This window comes from Falco punctatus (assembly GCF_963210335.1).
Source record: "Falco punctatus genome assembly, chromosome: 4".
In the NCBI taxonomy this organism is placed as follows: Eukaryota; Metazoa; Chordata; class Aves; order Falconiformes; family Falconidae; genus Falco; species Falco punctatus.
In genome coordinates, this window is record NC_137583.1 from 49,069,249 (window position 1) to 49,085,988 (window position 16,740).

The 16,740-nt window shown below is 48.9% G+C and overlaps 1 protein-coding gene across 1 annotated transcript in view; it reads left to right on the forward strand.

Moving 5' to 3' along the window:
- LOC308061783 (fibrillin-2-like) overlaps positions 1–16,740 on the forward strand; it is a 146,834-nt gene that overhangs the window by 66,170 nt on the left and 63,924 nt on the right. The window lies entirely within an intron of this gene.

Consider the following 16,740-nt stretch of genomic DNA (forward strand, 5'->3'; position numbering starts at 1 on the left):
CTGGGCTGGGCGTGGACAGCAAGCCTTGAGCTGTGCTGCGAAAGCAAAACCCAGCGCCACGATGAGGAGAGGTGGCTCCGTCCCAGTCACCCCCTCACAGCCAGCTAATTGGGGTGCTCCTCTTCACTGACCCTGAGCTGCACTTGCAGGACTCTCAGTCTTCTCTGATCCTGCTCAGCACCACGAGTACAACTCCCGGCAGCGCTTGCTGAGGAGCGATGTCTAAGGAGTTACGGACCACACGCAGTTAGGGGCCACATGCAAAGTGCTGGTTGAAGGACTTGGCCAGCTCTCGCAGAGCTCCGTCAGATGCGGGTAGACGGCAGTTCGCCGGGCGAGCACTCAGCTCCCCTATCAGTATGACCATTTCTCAGACTCCTGCCTCTCTCACTGTAAAGAATCAGATTCCTGCAGCAACTCAGTTTATTGCCTGAATGTGACCTGTCCTGTGTGCTTCAGGCGCCAGTTTTGGGTGGAAGAGGTCGATACCATGTACCATCAAAAATTAAAACTAATGATGTCACCAGTGCTAACAGCCTATAATTTTCAAATGAACATGGACCTGAAACCCTGAAAGTCAATATTCCAACCTTTGCAAAACTATTTTTATGGTTTGGTACTATATTTACTTGAAAAACCTTGAAAATTATAACCAGAACTTAAGGTTTTCCATGAAAGAACCTTATTTTAGCAAAAATGTTTTGAAGGGAAACATAAGCCAGCTCTGGTTTATTGTAAACCTCACGCGGTTCGATGCCAGCTGCTCATCCAGTATGAATTGAAACAGCTCCACTAAGAACCACAGTTTTCACCAGCTAAGGATAGGGCTCTCAGTGACATGTGGCTTTTCTGTACTTCAGCCAGCCAGCGTGTGCTGAGTGGCTAGATCTGATTTACATTTGGGCAGCGTGGGTACGACTGAGGTTTTGGCTGAGGCACAGAATTTCTCCCTTTCCTGTTGGCTTAGATGGACATCTCACGACACTGCTCTGATATGATTTTTGGCAAGGGTCAAAGTGGCACAGAGCAGAAATGAAACTGAAACATGAAGCCAATGTGCAAACTCCCAGAATTAAGATCAAAGCACCCTGGAAATGCTCTGTTTTTCTAGCCTCTCACTTTCCCGAGATTGAGCTAGTTCAGTTTAACTCCATGTCCAAGGATTGGACTGTTCTTGCCTTTAATGTTGTTTTTTCCAAGTTGGGGATTCTTGGCAACAAGATTTAGAGGGCGAGATAGGAATAACAGTTGGTTTCCGGTAGCCCAGGCATCAGCCAGCCCTGCCTGAACCGCGGCCAGCCGAAACAGTGTGCAGTGTGCCCTGGGCTGCAAAACGGTCTGCTGGACCGAACGGTGCAGGTGCCCCATAAAAGGCCTCTGCTGTGGTTTGAGCCTCGCATTTATTGGATGCAGGGAAGGGAAAGCTCTTTAAGAGTCTCCACACACGTTTACTGAACTAACCTTTCATTGTTCCAGTCTCCTTTGTACTCTCCTGCAAACACAGATACCAGTCGAGCGCTGCAGTTCTCTATTTTTTTAGCCCTCTCCTTGCCTTTTTCTAATGCACATGCAGATATGCATTGCTTTCTTTAGGGAAAGGATTTATGATAACAACTTTGCCCTTTTGAAGGCTCTACTTTGCAAGTTTCCTTCCCCTAAACCCAAGCTCCAGAAGTGTGTCCGTAGAGCTTTCTTTTTTTCTAGCTCATGGTGCTCTGAAGTACTGAGATTCATAAATTGATGCGAACATTGGCGGTATTTGAAAAGAAAGCTGGAAATTTCTTAAAGAAACTTCTGCATCCAGCAATGTCCAGGGGGGACTGAAAAATCCATCTGTCCTGACTGTGTGCCTGGTAGTGGAGGGGGCAGGAGGGAGAGTGGAAGAGGCAGGGAAAGAAGGGGTCTGAGCAGGGGCAGACTTTGGAGACATCTTGTAATGTATAAAATTCTTTAAATAAAGAGAGCATTTTTACAAAGCCTTTAGAGATTTGGTTTAGCCCAGACTTGTACTAAGAGACAAAACAAGCTCTCCAGCTGTGTATACACAGGTCTTCCTTGCCAAGACAAACAGAGCGCTTGCTTTGCTAAGAGATGTTAAAAATTACACTTTTCAAAGAGGCTCCTGGCTGGGCAGCCTGGGAGTTTGCAGCCAGGTGAGGTGGTTGGGGCTGACCTACCAGAGTAATTAGCATGACAGCGAAGAACTTAACCCTTCCAAGGAGAAAACGTGTTCCTGCTCCACCAGTAGGCCTGCTAAGATGAAGTCCCTGAGCGTCAGACTTACTGGAGACATGACCACCGTTGAATTTCTGTTCTGTTTCTCCAAGTAAAGCAGCCATGGTATGTGACATGTTTACAAGCATCCTTGGGAGTCTCCAGTAACAGGAGACCCCAGTAGCAGGCTTGGAAGGAACATGGATCATCTATAGCTCTCAGTTTAGTGCTGAGTCTTGTTCCTAAAACTTTTTCTGAAGAAAGATTAATTCAAAGCAGAACCCGAAACCCACTGGCTTCATATGTAGGCAGTACAAGTTTCAGCCCAAGGCTCGAGGTGATGCTCTCAGAGCAGGGCTGGGTGCGGGGCTGAGTACTCTGGAAATTCCTCAGATTTCTGCCTGCATCTCTGCTGGCAGACAGCTCCCACTGATGCCAGTTACTGTCCAGTGAGGCATCATTCACCTTCCTCCATCCCACGCAGAGCAGCTGCCGTGATGTTTTTCAGGGGGGAGCCATCGTAGCTACCAAACGCAGCATGCTGGCATCAGGCAGTGAGAATGTTGCACTCTTGCACTCTAGCATCCTTGGGTCTGCTGCTTCCAGAGCACAAAACGAGACACTGTCCTGGCTACAGAGTATAAAGAAAATGACAGGTAGTTAAGCTGCTTTCACTGCCTTTCAGGAAAGAGAGCCGAGGTAAGGTGATGCATGCAGTCAGTCCCTGGGTACCGATCTGTGAGATGTCCACTGATAGGAACCCTCTGTGCTGGCAGGTCACACCGTGCTCAGCCTGCAGCAGACAGGACGTGTTGTAGGGTACATCTGACCATCTCTCCCAGCCCCATTACTGGAATGGGGCACTTGGGTTGAATCCTAGCTGGTTAATGTGGAGGTTTTATGTTCTGAGGGTAGGAGAAAGCGGTAGAAGCTCTGCTGCTCCGTCCTGTGTCTGGCCCATGGCTTGTGCCGTTTGGGCAGCTTGTTACATCACCCTGTTTTGTTTCTCTGCAAAGTAATAGACGTGTTGCTGCAGTACGAGGACTATGAGGAGTCACCAAAGGGTTGCAGGAGAGCTGGTAAATCGGCTGCTAACCGTGTGAGGCAGGACTGTGTGCCGAGATACAGCCAGCTGTGCATTTGCTGCTGCTGCTGTTCCCAAATAAGCCATCTCCAGGCTGGAGCCACAGTGTTAAATAAACCATAAGGTGCCTCAGACTGAAAAGCTGCGTTACGAGATGGGTCTGTCAGGAGGGATGGACTTGCTGCAGCTCATCCTGCTGTGGCTGCCTGGCATCTGCACCAAGAGCCGGGTTGCCTCAGCCGGCACAGACAGACTGGGTATTTGATGATGTGCTTTTACAGGTGGAGATGTTACCTCAACCTAAGCAAAGGCACTGACTATTTTCAGCCTGAAATAAATGCTAGGAAATGTGGGGTTTAAAGAGCCCTTCTTTATGAAAATTCACCAGTATCTGCGTTCCGAGTGTAGCAGAAGCAGGCCAAGTGACACCTAGTGCACAGATGACCCTGAACTTGCAGCTTGCTATTATATTCTGGGATCTCATCTGTCTGCTCCTCTGCCACTCATCTGCTCCCCTACCAAAGAGCTCTGTAGGGAAAACCCCTTGAGCTCAGCACAGGCATAACCCAGAGCCCCAAGGGACCACCTTCACCCAGGAGAAATCTCTTGTTGGTCTGTCCATGCTGAAGTACCAGTCTTCCTCAGGGACGTTTCTTCCCAAGGACACCTGGATAAAAAGGTGCTGTTACTTCAGGAAGAGTCTTTTGTCAGACACACTTTATATCCTGGGGGCTGTACCCTCAGCAGCAGTGCACACGCTAGCAGAAGTGGCTGGTTGACGGTGTCACAGGGGGGTGGGATGGCCCTTCTGTCCCAAAAGAAGCTCTTCCTTGTAGAATGTGACAACCTGTGGGAGCAGGGGCTGGCCCAGGTCCTTTGGCTGAAGCAAGGCAAAGGGACTGAAGCCTGAAGGAAAACAAATTGGAAAAAAGCAGATCATATTTTTAACAAGGAGGTTGGTTTTGGCTGGCTGTCTTCCATAGGAACGTGCTGGACCTCCCTGCCCTGCAGAGCCTACTTCAGACCTCGGTGGGTAGATGTGGCCAGCTGAGCACAGCGCACCATAGAACCTTATAGGTGATGGTGTGATAACAGCACGGGGGGGCAGGATTCACTGACCAAATGCCTCAATTTGACTGGAGGGTCTCAACTGACCAATTGACTCAATTGACTCAATTTGTCAGTCTCAATTGACTGGAGGGTGAGTGTGTACAGCGGAGTGATCAGTTCTGCCACAGACATATGGGCTATGGACTTCTCCATCCATCTGTCTCTGGTTGTTGTACACTGGCTTGTTTGATGTTGGACTTCAGAGCAACTCAGACTTACAGATCTAAAATCTGTAAATGCCTGAGCTCTCCCTGCTGCAAGGCACAGCATGGTGCCGTCATCTGCCGTCGTGAGATGTACAGGGGGTAAGGCCACGCAAAGATACAAACTCATTTCAGAGAACACAGAGTTGCATTAGTCCAGCTGGTATCTGTGCTGAGTTGCCAAGATTCCCAGAAAGGCTGGTGAGCTCTGCACAGTTGCTGTTGTTTCTAGCGTGGCCATCATCTGAGCCTTTGCTCTCCGGAGGTGTGCTTGACCACAGCGTTAAGGGTACCAATTTAGATTGGTGAGCACTGAAGAATGTGCCCATCCGTGTTGATGAAAAGAAGGCATTCAAACCCCACAAATCTATCCGATTACAGATTTATTTAGGGATTTAATTCTACTTTATTTTACTATAACCCTAAAAGGAGATACTTTTACTTTTAAACTAGAATAAACTAAATTCCTGAATGCTAAGCAACAGCTTCTGCTGCCATACACTCAACAAGCTGCGTGTTCAACAGCTCAGGGCTCCAGTAAGAGGCAGCTTTGTAGTGGAAGCAACCTAACTGCCTTCACACTTAATTCAGGAAATACTCCACTTCAGAGGTAAATACCTTAATAGCGAGGTACTCAGCGAATCTTAGCATCATTTCCTCTTTCTCCTTGACATCTTCAGGGATGAAGGACTAGTGAATATATTGTATAACCCCAGCAGCCTTTGGTAACGTGAACTCACATTACATCAGTGTTGGGGGAAAAGCTGCAGTACAGGAAAAATTAATCTGTGGGGAGAGAGGCCAATTTTTAAAAATAGTTTTACAGCAAAAAAAATGAAACATTTTGATGTCATGTCTCTGATTTCACCCTCCTTAAAGTGGGAAAAAAATGGCTGTAAAAAGTGACAGCACTTGACTCAGGTGAAGGTGTGGATGCTCCTCCTGTGTTCCAAAGATGAGGTTTAATTTGGGTTTTTTCTATCCAAATGCTGATCTCTTCACTGTGGGTGCCAGTTGCTACCTCTCATGAAAGAAAGTTTTCTTTCACTTTGGAAAAAAAGATTTTTGGAGTAACATTCTCGATCTTTGTGGAGCCTGTCTGTGGTCCCTACGGTTTGTCTGGTTGGGGAGGTCCTTGCTGTGTCTGCATGTCCTCTCCTCTTAATGGGGCAAGGCTTCCAGAAGTTTAACCAACAAACTCGCGGGACCGTGTTCTGGAGTGCAAACACTTCTGGGCTGGGCTGAAAGCCGTCTGTGCTCCTGAAGCCTTGCACGGTTGGTCCCAAGTCCCATATCCCATGAAAAGCCTTGGAAGGGCTTGTGTCCCTGTGAAGATAATAGCAGACTTAAAACTGGCACCCAGTGCCCGAGTTTTTCGTTAGCCAGTACAGGAAAATGAAGCCCTGTTACCGAACACAGTGTTTCAAACACATGGACAAAAGCAAGGATTAGAGGCACGGCAGGTCCTAGACATCCATGGAAAAGGCAGTGAGTATCTCCTGCTCCTCCATAGTCCTCACAGCAGGACGGCTCTTTCCAAGACCGTAACCAGGACTGGGTTGGATTGAAGTGAAAATGCTCCCGAACAGCAGCTTCTCCCCAGCAGAATCCACGTCTCAGCTGTTCACAGCTGTTACCAAGAGATTCTCATTTCTCCCGTTCCTTTTCAAATGCCTCAAGCAAGACTGTTAACCACGGAGCAAGGAGGACACAGGCTTTCAGAAACTGCCATGCTCCGAGGGGTTAAACACCTGGCAAAGAGGAATTCGGAGAGCCTGGGTGCAGACCTGCCCCCCTCCCGGGCAGAGCCCTGGTCAGCCCCTTGCCAGCAGCTCTCCAGATGAAGCCACAGCAGCGGTCAGTGAAGAGCAGACCACGTTCTGCATGGCCAGTGCTTCTCCGAAAGCACCATGAAGCATCAGGACTTTGGGATATAACCAGAATGGGCAAAAGTAGGTCCCAGGCATAAACAAGAGAGAGTATATGGGGAAAAGGACAGGTGGCATCTAAATTGCTACTCAGTACCTTTTACTTTCAAGCTGTTGCTAATCTGCACCTGTTTTCTTCCTGCATCTCCATTATTCTGCTTATATCAAGATACAGCTTTTTATATTTTAGTGTGTACGTTACATGAGGATCTCCTTTGACGTGTGCCCAGGGAGGAGTTCTGAGTCTCCATAACATGTCTGTGTCTGCAGATTCGCTGAAGTTTCAAAAGGATCTTGATGGCTTTTCTTGGGGGAGCCGGGGGGAGCTTGTGAACCCAGGGTTCCTTCTAACTCATACAATTCCATTCCTGGAAGAAATTTCCATTAACAGTGAGTCAGACTAATGCAAGTCCCCAGATTAGCATATTTTTTATATGCTGTATCAGTTTCTCAAAGATCTTTATTGTATAGGATGACTGTACCTCTCATCCTCATAATTTTATTTGATTTCTATCAGTCCAACAGCAGTTGGACTCATCCATTGTCCTGAAATATTGCAGCACTAGAAGAATTGTGTAAGGAGGCTGTGGATTTTCATAGCTGTAGGTGATTAAGAGCAAGTTATACAAATACTGGTTAGGTCTAATTCTGAGAGTCAGCCTTGGCTAAGGGAAAGAGAAATCCAGAATGATCTCTAGTGTTTGCTCCAGCCGTAGCTTTTCCAGAGACAGACACCCCAGGCGATATATAAACAGAACACACGATCCAAACCAGCATCTTGTAATGCACATGGATGCTAGTGCGTGTCTCAGCATAAACTGCACCTTCATGCTCTCAGATTTCCATGTGGTGGGAATATTGCAGAACGCCCCGTTATTCTTGCTCTAAGGTCTCCCCAGCCCCCTCCTGAAAAGAGCTGTTAGGAGTGGCTTTGCCTCAGTTTTTCTGTTTCCTCTTCATAACGATTTTCCCCCCAAATGTTCAGTCTAACGGGAGGCTTAGGAGAAAGGAAGCAGCCCCACAGGACGAGTCTGGTTCCTGTGCGTGCCACGGCAGGAGGCAGCCAACAGGAACCTGGTCCCTTTGCTTGCTCCTGTCTAAACTCGGGTCACAGTCCTGAGCTTCTGAAATGCTGCTCCTAGGAATCGGCAGGGATGTACGTATGTCATACCTTTAGCTGAGAACTCCCCCGAACCCCCCCAGCACGTGAGTACATACATTAGGCTAGCACGGAAGGGGCCACAAGTAAGTCATGGAAATTCAGTGATACCTGAGATAACTCGGAAAGACTTTTAATCTCAGCCTTTGCGTTTTAGATGAAGATATATCAAATTAATTAATCTGAGCTGCCTGGTAGAGGTTTTGTTCTGGGGATAAATGGCAGGTTGGCAAAAAGATCTCCTCCATACAAGCTCTGGCTGTGCCCGAGGTCCATGCACGCTGTGAAACCGAGTCCCAGTTCCAGCTGCTCTTCTGAAAGATCCCAGCAACGATCCCAGTGGAATGGAGACGTCCCAGAAACAGGGACCACGATGTGGCTTCTGAGATCAAACCAAAATTTGATTTGCCTGGGCCTCCACATGCATCCCCTGAAGTGCAAGGCTGTTCCAGGGTGTCACAAACTCATTAATTTCTTGGGTTTCAGTTCTCCAAGGTAGGAAAAAGGCCAGGGCAAGCACTGGCCAAGGCCAAATGGCCAAATTACTTCAACCAAAAATGTTACGGAGGCATGCTGTTGGCAGTGGTTAAGATTTTAAGATTTCCGCTCCCCGCCCCCGGCCCCCCGCCGCCGCCCCCGCCATGAGCTTTTTAATAAAAGACTGTTTACAAGGAGATTTCTCATCCTCATTAGAAACCAGGCGTTCAGCTGATTTTTCCTAGTGCTCCACTAATACAGATGTTAAGACATAAAGCAGAACTCATCGCTGAGATAAGTGATGGAGTTCCTTCTCCTCAGCCTGCCTCCAAAGGCTCCCCTTTCTCCACGCTGTGGTACAAAAAGCATTTTGATAATCAACTGTAGGCTGAAGAGCTCTGACATCTACTGCTGTAACTTGCCTGCGTTTATGCAGAAAGGTCTGGCAGAGGCTTCACCACGAGTGGAATTCAGCACGGTACTCAATTGCAGGTTGCCATTTTCCTCCTGCAGGCAGGCTTACTTGATAAAATAATTATAGCTCTGAGAAACCACATTTCCCTCTGATCTCTGCAGAAGGCCAGTCACAGTTCTGGGAGTACTGGTGGGATGGAGAGGCATCCTGCACATACAGGTGTCCTGCATGCCCATAGGCTTTATGGGACAATCTGTAATGAGACAATCACAGACTAATTTTCCCCTGCCAGAGGGTGGACAGCACCTCCAAAGCACGGCTACTTAAAACATATTTTTTTGGCTGCTTGGTGTTCAGCACGTGGCTCAGAGGCCAGTTCACTGCGCCCAGTGGGAACCAGCCCCTGGGATCAGAATTAATTTCCTCCAGAGACCTTTGTGTGAACAGCATTCTCCCAGATTTATCTGTAAATCTGACGGGAAGGATTGGACTGCAATTTTCCAAAACTGCTTACCCTGGGTACAAGCCGGTTTCAGCCTGAACAGGTAAAATTTGGCAAAGGTCCGAGTAATAGCAAAGAGGGTCTTTGCAAAGAGGTGCAACCTTGTCGGAAAGCGAGTCATTTGTGTCGCCGCAGGGCAGCACAGGAGCGTTTGAGTCAGCTGCAGCTGAGCGAGCCGAGGAGGCTGGGCTGCCAGGGGCTGGGACCTCCGTGTCTGCAGCTGGCACCTCACCACCTGCTCCGGGATGGGCAGGATGGTGCCCGTCTTCTCTCCTGACCCATCATTGCCCTTGGATGCAGTGGCATGCGGCTCCCATTCTCGCTGCGGGGAAGGGGGTCCCTGAGCCAGAGTATCCTGGTGGTGCTGAACCTGCTGATCCTTGTGGGAGAAAAGCGGCGTGGAGATAACCGCCTGATTTCGTATTTCACCCGCGTGTGGAGGCTCTCTGCCAGCGGACTGTGAGGGGTGCAGCGGAGCGTCACACCACAGCCACAGCTCCGTGGGGCACGTGTGGAGGTAGACACATGGCCGGCTGCTGTGCCCTTGCACTGATATCAGCCCAAGGCTGTGCATCGATGCCCTGTTCCTTGCAAGCCCACGAAGATGAACGAGGAGGGGCACAGACTGCAGGAGCAGCATTGCTTGGTCCACAGCTGCTCAGGGTCCTTGGGCAGCGCTGGGGACGGGCACCCAGCTCACGTGGTGCAGCAGCTCCAGCTGAGCAGGGTCCGCAGACCCCGTTCGTGGCGGGGACTTGGAACGCCTCCCACTGAACGCAAAGGCCAAGCCTGCTGAGAGTGTGCTGGGGTAAGAAGGTGCTAAGGAGGGTGTAATCTTTCCATTTCCATTCATTCAGTCTGAGAGGAATCTCATAACGTGCTATTTGTGTCTGCTGGGTCATTCCTGTCACTTCCTTCTTCAAGAGACTTTGGCTATGGATAAGCCTCTTCCAAAGAACACCTTGCTCTGCCTGGCACAACCATTGCGTTACCGCATTTGAAGTACAGAACCTTTGCCGAATGCAGCGACGGAGAGATGAAGGCGACTGCAGGTCCTGCACAGTGATGTTACTACAGTCAGGCAAGACCTGTAAAACCAACCCCATCGTTTGGAAGCCCTTGCTCAGTAGCATCCTTGCCATCACTGCCTCCCAGCTCGTTGTCCCAGAGGGAAGGCAGCCAAAGTCACCAAACCCTCTGACCGAAAATGCTGCCTGCCTGGCCGGCACAGATTTCTCCTTCCCATACTCAGTCCAATAAGGAGGAAACCCCCAAATTCAGCCACAGCTCAGCCCAGCCCAGCCGCCATCTTTTCCCCTGGGATCCAGGAGCATGCCCACAGCCGTGATCCCACCAAAGCCGCCGGAGGTGCAAGGTGTGCGTGGGGGAGACCCCGGAGCTATCGAACGCCTGTGCCCCCCCCCAGCACCGCTGCACTAACTGAGCAGGCAGTGAGGCAGCGGCTCGCAGCGTTCCGACCCCGTGGCCCTTTTCCAGGCTGGAGGACGCAGCCTGGCAGTGCCACCCCCGGCTCCAGCCCTCCCAGACATTTCTCCAGCCGCTGGCGCTACCGGCCCCATGTGTGTGTTTTGTGCCTCAGATGCTGCTGCAGCGCAGAGCCCTTGCAGGAGGGTGGTGCGTGGAGCTCTAGCTCAGGTTTCATCAGGCTAAGGCTTCGACAGGAAACTGTAAAAATAGGACAGGAAAACTTAAAAAAAGTTCTCCCTTTACTATTTCCTTTGAATATGTTTTTTCAGCACTTGGAATGTCTGGCCTTATAAACTGCCCTAGCCAGCTTTTTCTTTTCTGCAAAAGTCCAAACAGTTAAACATCAGGAATGTGGCTGTGCCTGTACAAGGTAAGGAAATGACTAGGTGGAGAAAGTATTCCATGAGAAAGGAGCCCTTTTCGGAGACCCTTGCTGCTGTTCTCCCTGCATCCCCCCCCCCCCCCCCCCCCCCCCCCAAGGCTGTCACGTATGGATGCAGCCCGAGAGGCTTAGCAGATGCTGAGCTGCGCTGTGTGCCGAGACTGGCGAGCCGGGCTGTACAATCTCTGTGTTCACCTTCAGGGCCACAGAAATAATCACAGGATTTTCGGTTGGCTCCTTTCAGCCGGTTGTTTGGCTGGTGGCTTTCAGATGCTGTTCCCTGTGCCCTTTGCCATCCGTCCGCCTCCTCTTTCTGCGCAGGGCATGAATCACTCCACTAAGCATTTCATTTGTAAGTTATTGGCTCTCCCAGTAGGTCCCAGAAGACACGGCCAGGGTCTCCGTGGGCTCTCTGGGGAACACCCCCGTCACAAGCAGCCACAGTTTGTGTGGGAATCTTTCTGGGTAGACGTTTGCAGAGGGATCTGCCAGATCGCTGCCTGGCCTGGGTTGCATCGGCTCTCGCTGGCTCCCAGAGCCATTTGTCTTGCTCCAAACCTCCCCGAAGGTTAGAGACAGAAAGAATTGCAAGGCTGTGCTTTCGTGGCCGGGGGGACCAAGCCTCCTGCTGATGGAAATCATTCATCGAAAACAGAAAAATAAGTATCGGGTTTGATATCTGGTCGTGCTCTCCCGTACTCGGTGGCTGGAGCTTTCAGAGCGCGGCGTGGAAGCCTGCCAGAGCCTGGGGCATGTGTTGCAGTGACCTCATCCCAGCGAGGTCCGGAGCTCCCCGGGGATTACTTACAGGCAACGTTTGTCCTTACTGCTTTAAGAAAAAGCCTTCAGTGCAAGCATTGTTTATTATGAGAAGGAATTTGATTTTTAGCAAAGAAAAAGCTCTTCTTCCTCACGGTGCGATTTATTTATTTTGTAAAGAAGGAATTCGCCCAGCCCGTGGTCTGTCTCATGAGGGGATTCCAGCCAAACGGTGCCCGAGAAATGGCAGGCAGGACGGGATGAGAGCATAGAGCGAGAGCTCTTCACTCTCTTCACCGTCCTTCAGCCCGCACCCTGCAGATCGGCTCGCAGGCTGGGGTCAGGCATAGCCGAGTTTCTAGGACTGCGTTTTAAACAGCAAGGAAAGCAGCGCAGTCATTCCTGCCTTTGCATCTTTACCCTGGGATCTGAATTCCCACTGCCAGCATTAATTTACTCGCTGACACCCTGCGGGGCGGATGGATATTCTAGAAGTGGAGGAAGCTATCCTTTTTCTTCCAAAAATATTCAAACAAAATGGTTCTCTTCCAAAGTTCTTTGTCAAAAACTACCCCTTTTCCCAAAGGGACAGTGAGAACCAGTTAAAAGGGAGTAAAATATTAATTTTAAATGCAGGGGTTTTTTTCCCCTCCCAGCAAAGTAATAATTTAAATTGGATATGAAATAAAGTTGTAAATATTTCAGGTTCAGATACTGTTTCAATTCAGGTGTTAAAAAACATTTGAAAAATGTCCTTGTTTATGGAAGTGTTCAGCTTGAGGTCTCCTTCAAAGAAATTAGTCTGTCTTGCTGAAATTCACATTTCCATGCAAAAGAATGGCATTGAGTTATGCCGTATGTCCCAGGGAAACATTCCCTACAAAAGATTTCCATTGTTTTCCTTTAGCACTGGGGAAACTGAGCAACAGAAAAGGTGCCTTCCAACTGTTGTACATAAACATTTGATAGCCTCAGAGTGGTAATTTTAAATAGTCTGAAACTGATTATACTTTTTTAATGAGTCCAAGCTGCATTTCTGGTATAAATTATAGCCATGGCTGGCAAAGAGTAGTGCATCATTCTTTATTACTTCTCGTAGGAGGTGAGACAGGTTCTGGCAAGGTGAACTTGGGTTAAGTAGGGTAGGCAAAGCCAGGGCAGCATCCCTGGTCAGCATCCCTGGTTAGCATCCCTGGTCAGCATCTCTGGTCAGCATCCCTGGTCAGCATCCCTGGTCAGCATCCCTGGTCAGCACAGCACCCAAAGTGCTGGAAATGGGGAAACAACAAGATTTGATGTGTGAGCTGGGCTGGAGCAGAAGTGCTTGAACCCACTTCGATGTCCCACCCCTTCCAGCAGGGCTCCACGCAGCACGTGGGTGAAGGCAGATGTCCACAGAACTGTGAAGCCTTCCTCCACTTACGCCCTAGACACACTAATTAGGAAAGTCAAAAATGTCCACGGGGATGTTTTCAGGAAGCTGCTTGCAAGTGGAATAGTGTGGCTCAGTGTAAGAGCATGTGTAATGGCATGGATCCCACCCATTAACTCCCCAAGGGTTTGCGGCTTGGAATTGTCAGGAATTCATTAGCTATAGGGGTGCCTAATGATCTCCATGACAACCAGCCAAACATGGAAACTGGAAATGAGGTCTATTCCTGTTATGCTTCCTCTTCTGAGCACATCTGGGGGCTGTGTTGGCTGCAGGATTGAGTAGATAAGACTCACTGTAGCCCCAGCCTCGCTCTGCAGCATCAGCGAAGGTCCCTGGTTCAGCCTAGGTGGTGCTTCAAAGGCATCGGTGGGGGAGGCGAGAGCTGCAAAACAAAGAGCATAGCAAGGAGTCGGATTTCTCGTGGTTAATGCAAACATGTTGACGCTTCACCTTTGATTCCACCGTGTCTTTTGCAATTTGAGCGCCCACTCTCCTTGCTGGCTGCTCAAGACAAGTAGGCATGAATAGTAACCTAATCCACGGCAACAAGAAATCACCGAGCTGAGCACAGTCTACTGAGAAATTAGTAGGGCAAGGAAGAAAAATGAGAGGTGGGAACGGATGAGGCTGGTGGTAGCACTGGGAGGGAAGCTGGTGGCTGTCCTATGCTGTGTGTTTACTGTTTGCAAGGCTGTTGGGAGAGGTGAAGTCAGGCAGTGAGCCGGCACGATGCTTTTGCAGCGCTAAGTGATGGGTAAAGGCCCAGATATGGCCCTGCTGTTCTGAAAGTCTCTTCTGTAGAGGGGAAAAGATACTGACTGATTCCCAAAATAAAGCCCGATCCAGTATTTCTTGCAATCTCTTTAATGAGAACTTTACCTGCAGGTGGAAAAGTGGAACTCACCCGTATCCGTCCACCGGACACTTACTTTAAGTCTGAGTGAGCTGGGAAGAGGGACCAGGAGGGAATCTCAGCTTCCAGCGAGGAAGCCGCCTCATCCCTGTTTTCCTAAGAAACGTACCAGCAAAGACCAGAATTCTGCAGGACAACTACCTGTGACAGGGCTCCTGGAAGATGGAATCCCATACCTAGGCTGTAGAAGGGCTTTAGACATCTCCTAAGCGTGCATATTTCCTTAATAAAATTTGATTGGTGCCTCATTAAAAATTTAATAATTTGACCATTAAAATTAGCAACAGATGGGAGCTGGAATGCAGCCAGGCTTTCTGGACTCCAGACTGCAATTTCCTTGGCTTCATTCCCTCCAGAGAAGTAATCTACATATGAAAATCTATTTTTGTCAATTATTTGTTTAAAAGGGGGTGTTCTCCTTACAATTGCGCTTTCATTATCCGTCATGGGGAATTCTTGCTGCAGCGCATCCAGCCTCAGTGAGATGACATGGGAGGTGCAAGTCTCCCCCGTTCCTCTCTCTGCCGTACTGCCCTGCATTGATTTTGGGTTATACGTTTGCGTGACCCGACTTTCTCTGTCAGAGCCCTTTGAAGGTACCCGCCGCAACGACATCAGCCACGTGTCCTCCTTCTTTTGACAAGGACAGGGGAAAAGCAAGCCCTCTTTATGAGATGTTTCTGCATCGTCCTAGGGTTAACAAGGTTTCAGAAGAGCGCATGAAATGTATTGGGTTGCACCCTAAGCACACAGGCACTGCCACGCTCCAGCAGAGCTGTAGCCTGCCCGACCACGGGTATCTCTTAGAGGCTCCAGCTGCAGCGATGCTGAACCAAAACCAACACCAAACTGCCTGGGAGGGTGGGTTACAGAGTGGAACAAGGGCGGGTTGAGGGCCCCTGGCTGAGGTGAGTTTGTGCCTCAAGGCTCTGGCAGTGTCCATAAGCTGACGGCCAGGAAACAGTATAGGAACAGTATAGGAACGGGGCGATCCTATGCGATCCTCCTCTGTAAGACTTTATTGGGCACCAGGCACCTGTAGCTCACAACCTTGGACAATTCACAGCATCCTCTCTTAGAAGAATTCCCCTTAATCTATACGTTGTCTGAAGAAGCATTTCCTCGATTGATTTTAAGCCACTTTATCTGCCTGGGACACCCCCTGATGCTGGCTCTGCAAGTGGGCAGCCTGGTCCTCCTCCAGCCCAGGCAGGATTTTGCACCCTGCTATCAGGTCTTCCTCCAGGTGTTTCTTTTTCAGACTGAGGATTGCAAACCAGTGCAGCTGTGCCTTGTATATAAACCCTTCCACAGCTCTTTGCTCTTTCCCCTGCTCTGCTAGCCGCTCTCTGGGCTGGGGGCTGGGACTGCAAGCAGCTCTTGGGATGGAAACAAGCCGTGAGTTCAGGGATGATGCTCGCTGTTCCATTCTTTACTCCTCTCCTAATACTTCAGCCTAGTCTGTTAGCTTTTTCGTCTTGAGTTGATTGTTCCATTGAAATAGGACCATGAAACAATTTATTTTATAGTTCTTTGGGTACGATAGTTGAGAAGGTTTAAATTGTGTGCTGGTGTGGTTATAAAGCACTCTCCTTAAGGATCAAAATTTGAGCAAGAACCTTTCAGCTTTGTTAAAAAAAAAAAGACGACAGATGAGATAACAACTCAAATTTTGTTGGTTTCTTTTCTAGGAATAAAGTAGAACAAACTAAAGCATTGAACTTGGCGTGGTAGGAGACATTAATGAGGACCATGTGCTTTGGTCTCTTGTTAAAATTTGGGTCAAAAAAAAATATTATTTGGTAACTCACCATTGCAAACATAGCACATATTTCTGTTCTGATTTCTAAACAAAGGCATTTTTATGAGATCACGTCACTTTTAAACCAATGTAACTTCAAAATAATTCCCCTTTTTTTTCCCCCCCATCAAATTTTTCTTGCTCTTTGCCTCTCAGTGACAGCCACAGACCAAATTTCTTTTGACTCTTTTATAAACATTAGTTTTTAAGTATGACTGTGCTCCCAGCTGCTCAAGAAATAACAATCAGAAGGAGCATTAAGCTGGAAACAAGCAATTATTTTGCTAGTTGATTCTTTCCCAGAGGTAGAGGAGGGTTTCTTGTGTGGTTTCCCTGTAGCCCTGGGAGCCTCATGCAGCTTTTGCTCAGCGCAAGGTGCAGGGCTGAGGAAGGCACGTCGGCACAGGCGCCGTCAGCCCAGAGCCTGCAGCAATCGCCAGCATTTCCAAACGATCTTACAGCCCAGGATGAAGATGCTGTCATGGCTCCACGCCAGCGTAGGTCCTGCTGGTGTGGCTGTCGTGCAAACGTACCCTACGGTCGAAAGCTTTCTGCCTCAAACTGCCTGTTTAACGGCTTTCCTTTTTATTCATTGCACGTGTGTGTCCGGATTTAAATAGAAGGGAGTGATTGCAAAGCTCAAGTGTGGAAAGACGTGTATCTGAGAGCTCACAGGCCAAGAAACAGAGCTTTACTTTCCTGAGTGTCTATGTTCTACTAAGACATTTCTGGAAATGGAGCCATCAATCTTTAGATGGGGGTGCCAGTGCTGCCCATGGCTCATGATTTAGGTATAGCCACCCTCCAGACAAGTTTTTTTGTTGCTTCACCTGCAAATCTAAATGTTTTGCTGCACAGACAGCTGTGGGC